Source organism: Sarcophilus harrisii, chromosome 1 (assembly GCF_902635505.1).
Source record: "Sarcophilus harrisii chromosome 1, mSarHar1.11, whole genome shotgun sequence".
NCBI lineage: Eukaryota > Metazoa > Chordata > Mammalia > Dasyuromorphia > Dasyuridae > Sarcophilus > Sarcophilus harrisii.
Window position 1 is genome coordinate 202,914,291 of NC_045426.1, and position 17,142 is coordinate 202,931,432.

The 17,142-nt window shown below is 37.9% G+C and overlaps 1 protein-coding gene across 10 annotated transcripts in view; it reads right to left on the reverse strand.

Moving 5' to 3' along the window:
• The window catches only part of FER (FER tyrosine kinase), a 248,539-nt gene extending 231,953 nt beyond the window's left edge, over positions 1 to 16,586 (reverse strand). For 7 of the 10 annotated variants that reach the window (XM_031968672.1, XM_031968658.1, XM_031968678.1 and 4 more), the window contains exons 1-3: positions 16,519 to 16,581; positions 4,208 to 4,332; positions 3,995 to 4,122 (exon numbers count right to left, since the gene is read on the reverse strand). The gene's annotated coding sequence lies outside the window, so the exon portion shown is untranslated. Of the gene's footprint in view, positions 1 to 3,994; positions 4,123 to 4,207; positions 4,333 to 6,091; positions 6,422 to 16,518 lie in introns of those variants that run through there. The other 3 variants (XM_031968669.1, XM_031968663.1, XM_031968671.1) reach the window with 3 other exon arrangements.
• Positions 16,587 to 17,142: the final 556 nt, after the last annotated feature.

Below are 17,142 nucleotides of genomic sequence, written 5' to 3' on the forward strand. Positions count from 1 at the left end.
TCTTTTGACCACAGCAATTTCTTAATAGGCAGGGTATACAGTGAAAAGAGTGTTGGTTCAGAGGCCTTGAAATTTAAGTACCTATCTGACCTGCTTAAGTCACCTGATTAGGGATGAAACAATGATGTCCATTATTACCTCATCTATTTGGCATAGTACTTTAAAAAAAAATGAGAACTATAGCAACAAAACAAGAAAAAGAAATTTAACTAATAAGCATAATTTTAAAAAAATAAAAATTAACACTTTTTGCAGATGACATAATGGTATATATATAAAGAACCCTAAAAAGTCAACTAAAAAATTAACTAACAATAACTTCAGCAAAATTTCAGGATATAAAATAAATTGTTAGTACTTCTACATATTGCTAACAAAATTCAACAAGAAGAGATAGAAAAAGAAATTCTATTTAAAATTAATACAGATATAAAATACTTGGGAATCTACCTACCAAGATATACACAAGAACAATATACAGACAGTTCTTGCCTTACTTAGAAGATCATTCAACAGATCTCTACTTAAAGTAGATTTTTATATAATGAAGACTTGGAAACAGGAAGAAGGTAAGGAAAGAGGCAGGCAGTAAAGAACCCAATACTCCCATGGAGGGAGGGGGTTGGCACATGATTCAAAGACACATGGACCAAGAGGGGAAGAGAAACACAGAAAGGCCCACATCAGCCATATGGGGCCTGGCCAGAACCAAGAGGAAGAATACAAAGGGCACAGAAATGTGGGGTCTAGACACAGACACAGACAGGAGAGGGCTGATACATGGTTCCAAGGACAGACACATGTTAACTGAGTGCAGATGGGCAGAAAACATATGCAGGGTCCAGACCCATTGGCAGGCAGGCAGGCAGAATTGGACAAAAGTCTTCTCTCAGTTCCACAGTACAATGGCAGTAGTCTCTCCTGCCTTCACTTGAGAGGCTGCAGATCTCTGAGCCAAGAGGCAGGAATAGAGAGAAAGTGCACAGTAAAGGACATAAAAGTTAACATACACTTTTTTTGTTTCTGTTTAGTTGTTTCAGTTGCTCCCAATGTTTCATGAGCCTATTTTAGCATTTTCTTAGCAAAGATACTGAAGTAGTTTACTATTTCTTTCTCCACCTCATTTTGCACTTGAGGAACAGAGACAAACAGAGTTAAATGACTTGCCCTGGTTCATACAGTTAGTGAGGCTGGTTTTGAAAATGAGTTTTTTAATTCAAAACCTGGTGCCCACTGTGACACAAAATACCCATCGATGTTTTTTGGGAATGAGGAGTTCTTTCAGAATTCTTTGCAAAAAGTCAAATTTATGTAATATGAACTTATATAAAGAAAGAACTATCTATAGCTACAACTATGAAAAACTGTTTACAAAAATAAAAAGAGACCTAAGTGGGAAAATATTAATAATTTACAGGTAAGATAAGTTTATTAAAAAAAAAACACTACCTAAATTAATTTACTTATTCAATGCCATACCAATTAAACAACTAAAAGAATTAGAAAATATAATGACAAAATTCATGTAGAGAAAAAAAAAAGGGTAATCTTAAGGGGAAAAAATGAATAGAAATAGAAATAAAGGGAGCCTAGCAGTGCTAGATCTCAAATATACTAGAAAGCAATAATTCCATCCTTCCTCCCTCAACATCTTCTTTGCATACTGGTTAAAAATTAAAGAACATGATAATGAAAAGATTAGCTAAATATAAGCAAAGTTATATACTAGCCTAGTATACAATAAAAAAAATCCAGCTGCTGAGACAAGAATTCAGTATTTTATTAAAAAAAAAAAAACTGGAGAAAATTAAAAAGTAGCACAGAAGAAATTAGAACACCATCTCACACTTTATATCAAGATAATCTCAAAATAAGATACATGATCCAGATATAAAAGGTCAAATCATAAACAAGTTAGAGAAAGTAAAATAAAGTACCTATTTATAGCTATGGATAGAAGAAAAGTTCATGATCAAATAGGGGTGTAGAAAGGTAATAGAATTTAAAAAATCAATCTTTTTGATTATATAAAATTAATAATTTTTGAACAAACAAATCCAATAAAACTAAAGTTAAAAAAAAAGAAATAATTAGGGAAAAACATTTGCATTACATTTCCCTAAAAAAATCACATTCACTTACAAGGAAAAAAAGCTATTCCCTAGCTTATAAATGATGAAAAATAATTCTTAAGGAAAGAAACTCAAGGCATTTATCTTAGCTGATGTGAACTTTAAACCAGCTTGTGAATTCTAAACTCAGTGGAGTGCGCCCCAGCAAGGCCTCTATTTATAGTTAGGGACAGGGGAATAAAAAGAAATTGTTGCCCACCAAGACAGGTGCAGAAAGCTTAGATTGTGGTAAATAGGACATGGGTAACCACACATCCAGGTGCAAGCCACTTGGGTCCTAATAGATAGAATGCCAGGAAGCTTGGGTCCTCCTACTTGTTTCTATTACTTGTTTTTCTCAAAATGTGGCCAATGGTTAGGAAATAAACTGGGGAAGGAGGGGAGAGGGAGAAAGAGAGAGATAGAGAGAGAGAGAGAGAGAGAGAGAGAGAGAGAGAGAGAGAGAGAGAAAGAGAGAGAGAGAGAGAGAAAGAGAGAGAGAGAGAGAGAAGAAAGAGAGAGAGGGAGAGAGAGAGAGAGAGAAATGGAGAGGGAGAGGGAGAGAGAGAGAGATAGATAGAGAGGAAAGACATCCCTTGTTGATTTCTGTAAAATTCTATTAAGATCCTTAACTTCTTTCTTGGTTAGCTTTTGATTAGATTTATCTAAATCTGGAACGGATATATTAAGATTCTCCCACTATTATAGTTTAACTATTTATCTCTCTAATTTGATTAACTTTCCTTTAAGTAGATATTATGTTTTTAAGTGTGAATTATGTGTGTATGTGTGTACATATATATATTTAGATATTGATATTAACTTTATTATTATTATTATAGTTCACAATAATATAATAATAATGTTAATAAAAGGATAATTTGGGAATCACAAGGTAGGAAATGAGCAATGCATGAGTGAAAAAAATGTATCCCAAAAATAAGAATTAGTTTTCCCTAAAAGGCAAAGCTATCCTTCCAATCCTTACAACTTACTTGGCCCCTGCCCCTCTTGGAACAGCTTTCTAATCATCTAAAGAACTTAAAAAGTATTATCCAAAGGGAGTCAAGGTCCCTCCAATTAGAAAGATTTCTGTAGAAAAGAGGAATCAATATACTCTGCCCAATTAACCAGACATATTTCCACATGGAAGGAGACAGAAGGAGCAGAGAACAAGTCAAGATAAATTAAGTGCCATTAGGGCAAACTACGCTTCTTTTTCTTAACTATTTGCTAATTATTTGCAAATGCTGAATTTTGTCCCAGTATCAACCCTGAACTACTGGGGTGCTGGTGTTAAGCTTATTCCAAACAGCAAGTCATAGTGTAAGAATAATGAATAAAAGGTGAAGAAACTTAACTCTTACTATTACCACACACGTAGAGGACCTAAGCTGTTCACCTATTATATATTGTTCTTGAATTTGTCCAAATGTTTGGTGGACTAGCATGCTGAGCCTACCCTTTGCGTAGGATAAAGTCAAGGGCTGCACAAATGGGCAAGTATGGATAAGTTAAAACCTGAATTATTGAAGACAATGTACAAATCAATGAGATTAAATCAATTTGAATGTTTATGTAATATTAACAAAATGCTACATAATGTGACAGCACTATTTAAAGTCCAAACAATATTGACAGAATAATGTGACCTAAATAAAATAAAAACCACATGGCTGAAAGGTAGTCATTAAAAGAACTAATATAGTATTTTTAAAATCACAGAGACTAAACATAAATTAGACAATGAAATAGAAAATTGGACTATGCTAAATAGCATAAAATAAACTTGAACCAAAAATATTTTGCAATTGCAAACTGAAAATATAATTTTAAGGATTTATTAAGTAATATAAGTGAGATAAAGAAAAAAGCAATCTTACCTTATTAGTCTTTTACAGTCAGATCTCAATTAAAATGACAGGTCCATTTGAGGACATCACACTTTTAAGATTTTGGAGAACTTGCAGAAGAGAATGATGAAAATGGTCATAGGTCTATCTCAAATACGCTGAAAAAAAAATATTTTAAAAGTTTGACTTTGTCAACCTGAAGAAGAAGGTTAATAGCATACATAGGCTTAATAGCTTACTCACTTCAATATGTCAATAGTTCTGTGCCTTAGTAGATGGCATTCATGACTTGCTGTGGCCAAAACAAATTCATCCCCTGATGGTCAACCTTCTGGTGATGGGCATCTCCAAACATTGCTACAGTGGTCCTTGGACAACAGGAAAACAGGACATCACCATGTTCATACTTCAAAGTTTTCTAACTTAGTAGATAGACTATGCCAGGGTATATACCACAACAGCATAAATCTGGAGAACCCAAAGGAAACCTCTATGCCATAAAGAGGCACTAGGCATAGATCTTTAGTTAAGGAAAAAGAATAATAACAATGGTTGACCATGACCCCTGTGGAAAGGGTAAAGTGGCTACATTTATACTTGTAAGACAACAGTTTGTCTAAAAAATTTCTGAGAATCAGTAAACTACAAGGTGAGTCATAAATATGATATGGCAACCAAAAAAGGTAATGTGAATTTGGGTCACAGATTCCGGGGATAAGGAAGTAAAATTGCTGTAATCTATCAATTTGTTATTCAAACAAATATTAAGTTAATACTACATGCCAGAAATTTAGGATCCAAAGACAGAAATGAAATAAAACTTGTCTTCAAAGAACTTATACTTTATTAGAGGAAATAACATTTACACAGATATAGTACAAGATACATACAAGGTAAAAAGATAATTTTGGCAGCAAGAGGCACTAGCATCTAGGAGAATCAAGAAAGGCCTTATGTAGACAGTGACCCTTGAGCTAAGATATAAAGAGAACTAGGAATTATGAAAAGTGGAGATATGGATAAAGTACATTCCAGATATGAGAGAGTCTGTGCAAAGGCTGTTTTCAGAAACTGAAAATAGAATGATATCCAAAGATCAGCAAGCAGACCAGGTAAATTGGAATATAAATTACATAAAAGGTAAAATATGCAACAAGGATCGATGGAACACATGAACGATAAGGTAAAAATTTTCTCTAGTTGTCAAGACCTCTCAAAACTCTCCAAAACATAAATCATAAGCCAAAGATAAAGCAATTTCAGCTGTCTCCATTGTCTAGGGCACTCCAAATCCAAATAAGATTTTAAAAAATCCTTTTAGTGTTACCCCCAACCCTCACCTCTCTATCAGAAATGATAGTCCAGCAGACTTAATAATCTGACACAGGCTTAAAAACAAAGTTATCTCTCACCTCACCCCTTCTCCTTCTCTCCAGTGCTTTGGATGCAGCAGGTTCTAGGTTGCAGAAGTTTGCCTTGGCCATAATAAATAGGCAGTGCAGCTACAAGCCTTAAAAAGCAAAAGCCAGTCTAGCATCTCAACACAGAGCCTGAAAAAATCTATACAGGCAGTACTAGGAGACAACAAGCCCTCCAGTTCTCGAAGGCTCACCACATCACAGCAGCTTACTGATCTACTGACAAGGACCAAAAGGAATGGGATAAGACCCCAGAATAAGACACTGTGGGGAAGGGGAAGGAAGGCAGCACTCCATTAACTCTGAAGAAAAGACTCCATGATACAGCTGGGGACAATTCTGACCACCTAAAAGTCACTTTGGGAAGAGACCTAGGTTAGAGAACTGATTGTTGCCAACATGGGAGAAGGCTGAGAGGCTTTGAGATCCCATCCCCAGAGAAGCCACCAGATCAGAGGATAGTCAGAAAGTGGATGGGGGAAACTTAAAGAGGAAGGATGAGGTGTAAGGGGGAAACTAAAATGATCAAAGATTTCAGAACAAAACTCCAGAACACTGAACATAAGCAGATAAACTGAAGAAGTTCTCAGTAGCTGGGTGCAGCTGACAGAGAGAAACTGGAACATTGATGGAATCCAGGAGAAGGCTCTGACAGAGGTCAATTTAGCAACGTGGATCCCCTCTCTGGAGAAGTCATGGGCTGCCCCACCTTGCTGTGTCCAGCCAAGAAATCCCAGTCATGTCCCTAAGGTTAAATTACCCTTATAAATCTGCTTATGACCCATGCCATCTTTGCTGAACCCCTTGGGGCAGTCATTATGACTTTCTACCCTCATGGTGTCTCTCTTCTCAGCTCCCCATTATGACTCCCCACGTGGTGTCTCTCCTCTGATCCCCCACAATGTTTTCATGGTGTCTCTCCTCTCAACCCCTTCCTCCAACCATAACTTAGAATGCCTCTCTTCTTCAGGGTGCTAAATCCCTTTTAGGGTTTAGTCTGCTAACCTCATAGGGTATTCCTTTTCTCCTCCTGAGTAACTGTAAGTTCCACTAGGGAACTTGTCTTTTCCATTATTAATTATTAAAATCCTTTTCTTGTTCTCCCACACTATTTCATATTTACCATTCCTAGTATTCTTGTTGTATCTCTCAATTTTATCTGTAACCTCTTCTTCTAAATAAATCTTTATTTTGCCAAAAAGAATGCCCATTGTGGATTCTTCACATAACTGGGCCCCACTATTTGGTGCTCTCCTAAATTAATACCATTTGGCACCTACAGCAGGTACATCATATGTCAGCCACATCAAAACCAACAAGGAAAATATTTAACAATAGAATGGCCTACAGATCTAGTAAATGGATCAAGCATCTATGAAGATTGTAAATCAAAAGAAAATGACCCAACACTTGAAGCAGATGTGATAAGAGCATGAAACCATAAGATACTGCTTCTGAGTAGTCCGAAATAAAGGAGAATTTATGTGCTGCACAATAAAAATGATTGACTGGAATCTGAAATGGCAAGTCTCACAAAATAAACAAGAGAGAACAATAGTCTAGGAATGCAAATACACAGAAGTGAAGGTCAATCCAGATGCGAAGCCAAAACAAAAAACACTAAAAGAAAACATGCTCTCTATGCAAGCAAAACTTGTTGATCTCAAAGATAAATATAAAGATAACCCAAGGATCACAGGTCTCCAAAGACATTAAAATACAAAGAAATCTTAAAATCATAAGGCAGGAAAAATAATAGAAAAGAACTACCCAAAATGTCTAAACACAAAACACAGAAAAGAAAATGAAATATTAACTAAAAGAATTCACAAATTGGGGGCAGAATCAAGACGGTATATAATAGACAGGTCTTTTGAGTTCTTCCTGGCTTCCCTCAGATCAACATCAGATCAAGCCTCTGAATGGGTTTTAGACTGATAGAACCCACAAATACTTGGAATGTAACAAATTTCCAGCAGAAGATATTTTGAAAGAACTTCAGTAAAAGTCTGTCTCAATTAGGCTAGGGGGTAGGAGAAGAGAAGGTGAAGGGACTCACCCCAACACAGGGAGGCCCAGGGTGGAAAAGCCATCTCAAACTGGGGGAGAATCTAGTGGGAGACTCTTAACCAAAATACAGCAGTATTGGCTATTCTGTCCTGATTCAGAAACCAGTGAATCAGCAGACTAGCTGTGAGACCTTCAACACAACTACAGAAGACAAATGGTGAGTCCCTAAACTCTAGGATAGCATTGGATATGCTAACCCAGCACTGGAAGGAAGCCAGGAACACTAACCCAACCCAGGGCAGCATGAAGCTAGTGTTGTCGTCTATAGAGGAAGCTTGGGAAAATCTCCCCTTTGCCCTAAGAGCAATCCTCCACTTTTAAAAATGAACATAAAAATAAAAAGAGCTGTGACCATAAATAGCTATTATGGAGACAAGGGAGAACAAAACTCAAACCCTTTAGACACTACAGGCAAAACATCCCCAGATGAAAAACAAAGGGTGATATAAGTTGGTCTCCAACTCAAAAGGCTCTCTTGAAAGAATTCAAAAAGGATCTTAAAAGACAGTTAAAAGAAAAAATGGAAATGAGAGCTTTGGGAAAGGAAAAAGAAATTGTCTGAAGAAAACCACACCTTAAAAGGTAGTTTTGGCAAAATGGAAAAAAGAAAACTCCTTGAAAAACGAAATTTGTATAATGGGGAAAAAAAATCCAATGAACAAAAAAACCAACTCATTTAAAAGTTCAATTGGCCAAATGCAAAAGGAGATAAAAAAGCTAACTGAAGAATTCACAAATCACTTCCAGGGGGAAAAAGTCTACAAACTCCAGACACAAAGTGATTAAATTTAACAATTCAATTAAGAAATAACAAATCCTGTAATTCTAATCTTAATCATACATGAAACTAGATGGACATTGAAAAATAAAGAGCTGTGTGAAACATATTAAGAAAACTAGATCTGATGAGAATATCTTAAAAACCCCAAACTACAAAAATGCAGGAGTTAATATCAGAGCCAAGCACAACAGCAACAATAACAACAGAAGACTACTAAGAAAATTCTTTCTAAATGTATACAATGACAAAGATAAAAGCAAAAGTTTGTAGGAGGGAGACATGGAACATTATTATAGACAAAAACTCTAGGGCCATTCTGTTTTTATGGGACTACATTACAATATGAGAAGGTACAGGAAAGTGAGGAAGGGGAACAAAGGGAGAGGAATATGTAATATATCAGGTCAAATAAGGGGTTAGCAATGAGAAGGTAGCTTCTGTGGTCTTAAAATGACAACAGTTGACAGGAGTGGGGGTGAGGGAAAGAGAGGGATGCAGTACTTAAGATGAGAAGTCTGGAAGGAAGCCTTAATAGGAAATTCCACATGAATGCTCCTGTGAGAAAGATTTAACCTCTTAATGGAAAAGTAGAGAATGTACTAGGTGTGTCCTGGAGGATTTGGTGTATTATTAGTCTACTAGTTATTAACTCCCAGAGGGGAAATTTCCTGGATGTAAGGAGCATCTGGGAGAGTATGGACTCAGGGAAGAGATTTTCAGGGAAACATAGAAAAAGATGGGGGGGAAATATAGATCAGTGATGGGATGCACAATCAGGAATTGGGGGGAGGGGGGACCGACTAATGTACTGTATCCTTTCTAATACCTTCAATGCCTGGTATAATTCTAGAAATGAGGCAAAATGGAAAAGATAAGTTTACTGGGTAAGCCCTGCAAGACAGTAACCCAAAAACCATCTATAGGGAAAAGCATAGAAGCTTTGATTACATAAGAAATAGAGAGAAAGCAGTGACAAGATAATTGCAGAGAATGAGATACTTAAATGGACACAAAGTATGAAATTAAATGAATGATAAGAGTGAGAGAAATCTATTTTGAAAATGGCACCAATCTGATAAAGCCCTCATTTCCAAAATATATAGAGAATTAACTCTAATTTATAAGAAATCAAGCATTCTCCAATTGATAAGTGGTCAAAGCATATGAACAGACAATTCTCAGATGATGAAATTGAAACTATTTCTAGCCATATGAAAAGATGCTCCAAGTCATTATTAATCAGAGAAATGAAAATTAAGACAACTCTGAGATACCACTATACACCTGTCAGATTGACTAATGACAGGGAAAGATAATGCGGAATGTTGGAGGGGATGTGGGAAAACAGGGACACTGATACACTGTTGATGGAATTGTGAATACATCCAGCCATTAAGGAGAGCAATTTGGAATATGCTCAAAAAGCTATCAAACTGTGGATACCCTTTGACCCAGCAGTGTTTCTACTGGGCTTATATCCCAAAGAGATTTTAAAGAAAAGACAGGGACCTGTATGTACAAGAATGTTTGTAGCAGCCCTCTTTGTAATGGCCAGAAACTGGAAAATGAGTGGATGCCCATCAATTGGAAAACAGCTGAACATGGTATATGAATATTATGATATATTATTGTTCTGTAAGAAATGACCAGCAGGAGGATTTCAGAAAGGCCTGGAGAGCCTTACATGAACTGATGCTGAGTGAAATGAGCAGGACGAGGAGATCATTATATACTTCAAGAACAATACTATATGATGATCAATTCTGATGGACCTGGCCATCTTCAAGAATGAGATGAACCAAATCAGTTCCAATAAAGCAGTAATGAATTGAACCAGCTACACCCAGCGAAAGAACTCTGGGAGATGACTAAGAACCAGTACATTGAATTCCCAATCCCGCTATTTTTGTCTGCCTGCATTTTTGATTTCCTTCATAGGCTAACTGTACAATATTTCAAAGTCCGATTCTTTTTATACAACAAAATAACTGTTTGGACACGTATACATATATTGTGTTGAATTTATACTTTAACATATTTAACATGTATTGGTCAACCTGCCATCTGAAGGAAGGGGTAGGGGGAAGGAGGGGAAAAGTTGGAACAAAAGGGTCAATGCTGAAAAATTACCCATGCATATACCTAGTAAATAAAAAGCTATAATAATAATTTTTAAAAAAAGAAAGAAAGAAAGTGGTCCTGCAGCTCTTATTATCTAAGATTATGAAGTCTGATCTTGAGGCCTTCTCTAGTCTTGGAATTGTTGAATTTGCCTAAATTCCAGTTTTTTTTTTCTGGCACATTGATGGTTTTAACAAGTCTATATAAGATAATATCTATCAAGTAATAATCCCACTTAGTGGAGGACTAAAACGGTAAAGGACAGGTGAGAGAATTTCATTTGATATTCCACATCAATGACAGCACATAGTTCCAGAATCAAATCTCCTGGCCCCATTCAATGGAATGTAGTCCAGTCTGGCTCTATGAAATGAAGTGTCAGACCATAAATCGGGTAAAAATTCCCTTACTAAATATATATTAAGGCCATAGCCATGGAGCTGATGGGATATATCTTATCCTGAACAGGTTTGCCGACTAGCTGCTATTTAAAATATCTTAGTGAATATTTCAAATTCCTCTCCACTTCTAGAGCAAACCGCCAAGACACCATTTTTTAATTCTCAATTTAGATTTTAACTGACAATTGTCAGGAGACTTCTCATAACTGGGACCAGATGTTAGAAGCTACTGCATCTTTATATACAGAATTTTCCTTCCATAATTATTCAAATAAATGAAAAAGTCTTCTTGTTGAGGATTACATTTAACTCTATTCTTCAACACATCACTAGTAGCACAATGAAGCAGCTGACCCACACTGCCTGGTGCCAGAAACTCACTCCATGAGCTACCTGATAACTAGAACAATTGGTGGTAGAAAGTTCATCCTCCCTAGACTCTATAAGGGAAGTAGTGGCTTAATGTGGCCCTTTGAGGGAAGTATAGCCATCTCCTGGTAATTTAATCTAAGTGTCTAAGGGCACTTTTGGGAAACAAATCATTTTTAAGATGGAATGATATAGATATAGAGTTAGGGGGGAAAAAGTACTTGTGTGTTTTCTTACAAGGAACCAAATTAGACCTATATCAAAGTGTGCAAATATATTATTGTATCCTTCACAGAATTTGCAGTGTGGAACCCCAGGGAATTCCAAGAATAGGTGTTAGACATCACTGAGATCCCAACTTTGAATATGGAATACCCTCTATATCTGATCATCAGTCAATATGACTGCAGATTTGGTCTCATTGAAATATATTAGGTAACCTCATAGTGTTCAGCATTTTCCTCAGGGAGTGCCGGATGTCACCAAGTACGGCTAAATCATTTGCATATGCTAGGACATTAATTTTCCTATTGTACAAATCATAATCTAGTCCAGTATGTATGGTCCTATAAACATGTATTATTAGTTGTAGTGTTATTAAAAATTTTGGGCCAAAGAGGGTAGTCTTGTGTCACTCTGGTTGGATGTTAATGCGTGCAAGGTGAGATCATGCTGTCTTGCAAGAGTCTATAACAATCTCTTCATGCCATTTTAATGCTAATACTATTTTGTGTGGCAGTGAACCAAATGCATTGGTTGGAGTAAGCCAGGACACTCTACACATTCCCTTTTATGTTTATCTTCATCCAATATGAACTGCAATAAATATCCACTAAAACCATCAGTTTACATGAAACCCTTTTGATTCCTATTGGTGAAACCATTTCTCATGTTCCAATCAGTGAATCTTCTAGTCAGGATGGAAGCACAGACCTTACCCATCGTGTTAGCCCAGAAACAGGTCTCCAAATGGATGACTCATTTCTATTACCTTTTCTGTAAATTTAAAAAGTAATGGATGACTGCCACTCTTTCAGATAATAACTGTACTGATAAATTAACATAGTGGTTAAAATATGTTCTTTGAGATCAATCTTATTCCAGATCCAATATTTAATTCTATCCAGTCTTGGGGCTGTATACAAACATTTTAATCAGTCCCACCCTCCAAATGGATCGCGAAATGGGTTGCCTAAGTCAGCAGAAGTATCATGCTTCCTTATAAAAACATACATGACTATAGGAGGGATGGCACTGAGCCCGATTACTTTTTTTAAAGTTATTCATACAATAATTACCCTATAAATCTAGAATATCAAGGCCTCATGAATTACCTATCTTAAGTAGGGAGTCGATTAGCTCTATATAATTTCTGTAACCAGGAAGCTTGTGGCTTAATTTATTAGTAATAAGACAAAAGGGTATTAATTGGAAATGGGGGGAGGGGGGTATCTGCTATATGTAATTCAATAAACATCAAGGTCTCAAGTTATCTTCTATGTAAAATCAAGGGTTTAACTAAATTACTATTAAGACCATTCTTTCCTGTTCTAAGATTCTGTGACTGTAACTATTATAAATAGCAACCATTTATTTACTTTATAGAATTTTGTTTCATAGGCAGGTTTTTTCCCCCAGAATACACATATTCCATAAACATGAAATACCAGTATTAAAAAAGATTCTTTAACACATGTTACATAAGAGAATGCCAAGTATAGTGTGTATGCTGGCTAGTTCCATATTAAAAATTAACCACAGCTTAATCATGAATAATTGAAAAATTATTGTTTTACAACAGCTAATAATGGCTAGTCATGTATAAAAGGCTTTAAAGTTTGCAAAGCACTTTACAATTATTGTCTCATTTTAACTTCACAATAACTTGGGGAGTTGCTTCTTTCATTACCATTCCCATCTTTCTGATAAGGAAGCTGAAACAGAGAGAGGTTATGTGACTTGCCCGAGTCACATGGCTAGTAAGGATCTTGGGCAAAATTTGAACTCCTTTTCATGACTCCAGCATTCTACCCTTCACTCGTAGTGGTGTGGTACCAACTAGTGCCATCTAGTGACCCATTATATCATTATTAAAATAAGAAACCCATGTTTGGTTCAAAAAATGATTCTAGTTTATCTTAAGGTTAGAAAGCAAATCAAGTTTCAAGTTTCAGTACTTCAGTTGAAATACCTAAAATACTTAAGTTGAAAAAACTATTATAAAAAGGTAGTGAATGATTGACCTTTTGGCTAGAAGAATTGGAAAGTTTTTAGAAACTGAAGGTTTACTGTAAAAGTAAAAAAGTCTTTACCAAGATGGAAAGATAGGTTCCATATATACCAAAATAATCATAGCAGTATTTTTTGGTAACAAAAAGCCAGTAAAAATAAGATGTCCATAAATTTAGGAAATGACTAATGCTCTCCAAAAAGTCCACTATGATATAGAGGAGATCTAGCACAGGGACCAAGTTAAAAAGTGGTTTCTTGTAGATAATGAATTCAAAATGCTCATTTTCTTGTAGATAAGGAATTCAAGATGTTCCTGTTTACAGATAATAATTGACTGCATCAAGTCCCAGAACAATGCAGATCTTCCTAGTAATTTGTAATCACTCAAAGAAATCTGATCTAACTATCCATCCTGGAAAAAGCAAGTGGATGAAGAGTATCTACTAGCCAGATTTCAATATGTACTTGGATGATACCCCAGAGTCTGTCCAAGCCTTATATTTGAAAGAGCATGGCACAAACTTGGACAAGAAAATGAAAACTGGTTGTAACTGCTTTTTGGAAACTGCAAAACTCTTGCTAATATCAAGCTTCTCATGAAAGTAACCCATCTTTTTAATACTCCCTTTTAACCAATGAGATTATATGGCAGCAATACCAGAAGCACTACTGGTTCTGAAAAACTAAAATAAGTTTCATAGGTCAATGAAGATCAAAAGGATAGTGTGATCATGCTACAACCTAAAATTAATGTGGAATTCCAAAGAATAACAATAAAATGTCATCAAGGAATTGTAGGACAGGAAGAGAAAACAGGTATGGGACCAGTCTGTTCCCATACCAAAAACAAGGTCAGAAGTGAACAGAAGTGAGTGCCACTGATATCCTGTAGAAAATTTAATGGCTTCAGTATTATAATAGCTAATGTTTATTATACATTTTAAGTTTTGTAAAGCATACTCAAATCAAAGAAATCCCAAGTCCATTCGGATACTTATCACAAGGTAATGAAAATTCTAATAAATCTGGGTATTTCTCAAGGGATTGTAAACTGTAGTTCCTGGCAAACTCAAGGTTCACAAATTGGCCCTTTAAAAATTATATCTTGAATAGTATATCTATAATGCATTAACAAAATCTAGATTTGCAGTTTGATAGTGTTCCTAATTCTATCACATCCCAAAACACCTTAATACCTGAGTAAACTCGTAGCAATGCGAGTATTCTAGCCAACATACACAAAGACCAGCTGAATGGAAAATGCATGTTACCTAAATAGGTTATCTATCTTTTTCTGAGATTATATAAACTGGATAATAAGATGCTCCTAGAACTGAGAGGAAGACAGGGCTGAATCACATGTGGGAAATTACATTTTTAATTATCCTAAACTGTTCACAGACGCCTACTATTACTTATCAAAATGATACACGAATCAGAAGAATTACAAAAAAGTCTTCAGTCAAAACAAATAGCCAAAGGGCAATGGAAAGACTAATAACTTTAAGTAGGCTGTAATGTATTAGCTATAATCAACGACCCAGGAAGTAGCATACATCATGAAGGTCATGTATGACCAAAAAGAGTGAGGGAGGGGTAATAAGAATGAAGGATAACAAAAACCCAAGAGCTGAAAATAACTAGAGGATGGCTTTCAGCACATTTCATGAGTTTTATGGGAAAATATAGCTGAGAATTACAGGGAGTAAAAAAACTGCAAAGAAATTAGGCAATATTAAAGTAGTCTTTTAGTGCACCAAAGTCCTCACTCCAAAAATCCAAAAGGATTTTCATCACACTGCTTACCTCTTTATTAAAGAATAATGACTCATTCCAAATAACACAGCTGTGCAAAATAGCAATCTGTGGCAAAGTTAATTGGAACTGAATTTTCTCAACCATTTCTTCTCTGTAAGTCCAATGTTTCTGTAATAATCATCTGACATTTACATAGTTCTTTAACCTTTCAGTACACATCAGCTAAGAAGTGTCTGAAGAGGATTTAAACGAGAACTTTACCCACTATGACATGTGCTGGGTCAATATGTAGATATCGTCTCTTGCCCTGAAACTGATTTCTATTTCTATAACGTGACTCTGGCCACGCCCACTGACAAAGATCGGTTACATCTTTAAAAATATTTTTTTGGAAGGGGAGAGAGGAAATAGGAATAAAACTTTAACTACTGAATGAACTTTAATTGTATTAGTCGTAGTTCAAAATGTGTCAGATACAATTTGTTGCCTCCTCTGAACGTTACATGAAGATTGCCAGTTTTTCACAATGCAGAATGACAAATTAAAACAAAAGTCTGTATAAACAAATTAAGATTTCCGGATGGCACTACATATAGCGAGAACAACTATCTGTCCTCCAAAAGATAAAATAAAATGCATTACCCATGGAGTCATACTGGTTTTAAGTGATGTCACCCAGTTCTACAAGCACCTTTCAAACCCAAAATCACTTCAGTCCCAAGGCAGACTATCAGAAACGAAGGAGAACAGTAGGTCAGGAATAGACCTGAGGGACATAGTAAATAGGATGCAGTCCTTTTCATACCCTAAGGGAAACTAAAAAAAGAGGGGAGGAGGGGTGTGCAGCAATTTCAATCCCCAAGCCTCAGGGTGACCTCCCCCAGCCCCCTCCGCAAACGCAGCCTAGAGGAGGGAAAAAACACCCACGCAAAGGAGGCGAAGGAGAATGGGGCATACTTGGAGGGTGTGGACCAAATACCCCAAGGCAGGAGACACTAAGTGACCCCCTGACCCAGCTGCGGGGGTAGGGCGGGGCGGGGGCGGAGCCATCTCCAGCCACCTTCCCTCCCCCCTTATCTCTCAATCCCTAGGGCCCCAAAGGGGCAGGCCCGGGCCTTCGGCTGGAGGGGGTTCTAAGCCTGCACCCCAACCTCCATCGGAGAAGCCCCTCCACGAGCCGGGGGGAGAGGGGGGGCAACGGCCTCAGGGCTAGGGGGCTAGGAGTGGGGGGAGGGAGTCGGAAAGGAGGAGGAAGAGGAGGAGCCCCCGCCAAGGCCGCCGCCTTAGGTGCCGAGCGCCGGGCGCCCCCCAGAGGGCGCGGGGTGTTGCCCCAGCTACTGATACGCCCTCCCCGCTCCCCCAGCGTTGCCCGGGGCGACGGCGGGCTCGCGGAAATACACCTACCTAGAACCTGACAAGCAGGAGCCCCTCAGACCAGGAGCCGTCAGTCACCACCCCGCATCACGGGGACCTCTGCAGCCAATGGGAACCGCCGTCCAGACCCGCTTCGGCCAATCCCGACGTACTCCGGTCTCTAGGATCCCTCGAGCCCAGAGCCAATGGGTGCTGGCGAAGGCGGGAAGCCTTGCTCCTCTCCTTGCCCCGGCCTCCGCCTCCACTTCCCTGGAGGCGGGTGCGGCCGATTGGCCGAAACCGGGAAGGGGCGGGTCACCGAGTCGCGGTGGGCTCTCGGAGAGCGAGAGCCGGAGGGCATGGGTGGGGCGCCCAGCCTAGAAGGAGGAGATGTGGTCGGGGGCTTCCCCAGCCTCCTGGGCAAGCCGCCTGCCGGGTCCCGGCGCCGCCGGCGGGACTTCGAGCCTGTTTCTCCCCATTCCATTCTCTCTGAGCGCGCCTGGAAGACCCAATCGGGTCTTGGAAGGAAAGGTCCGGAAGGGACTCCCCCCCTCCCCCCATGTTATCAAATAGTGATTTTCCACGGGTCGCGGGTTAAGAAAGAGCGGAGGCAAGATTTGAACCCAGAACTAACGTTTCCAAACCCTTTTGACTCTAAGGATGTGCGATCTAGCC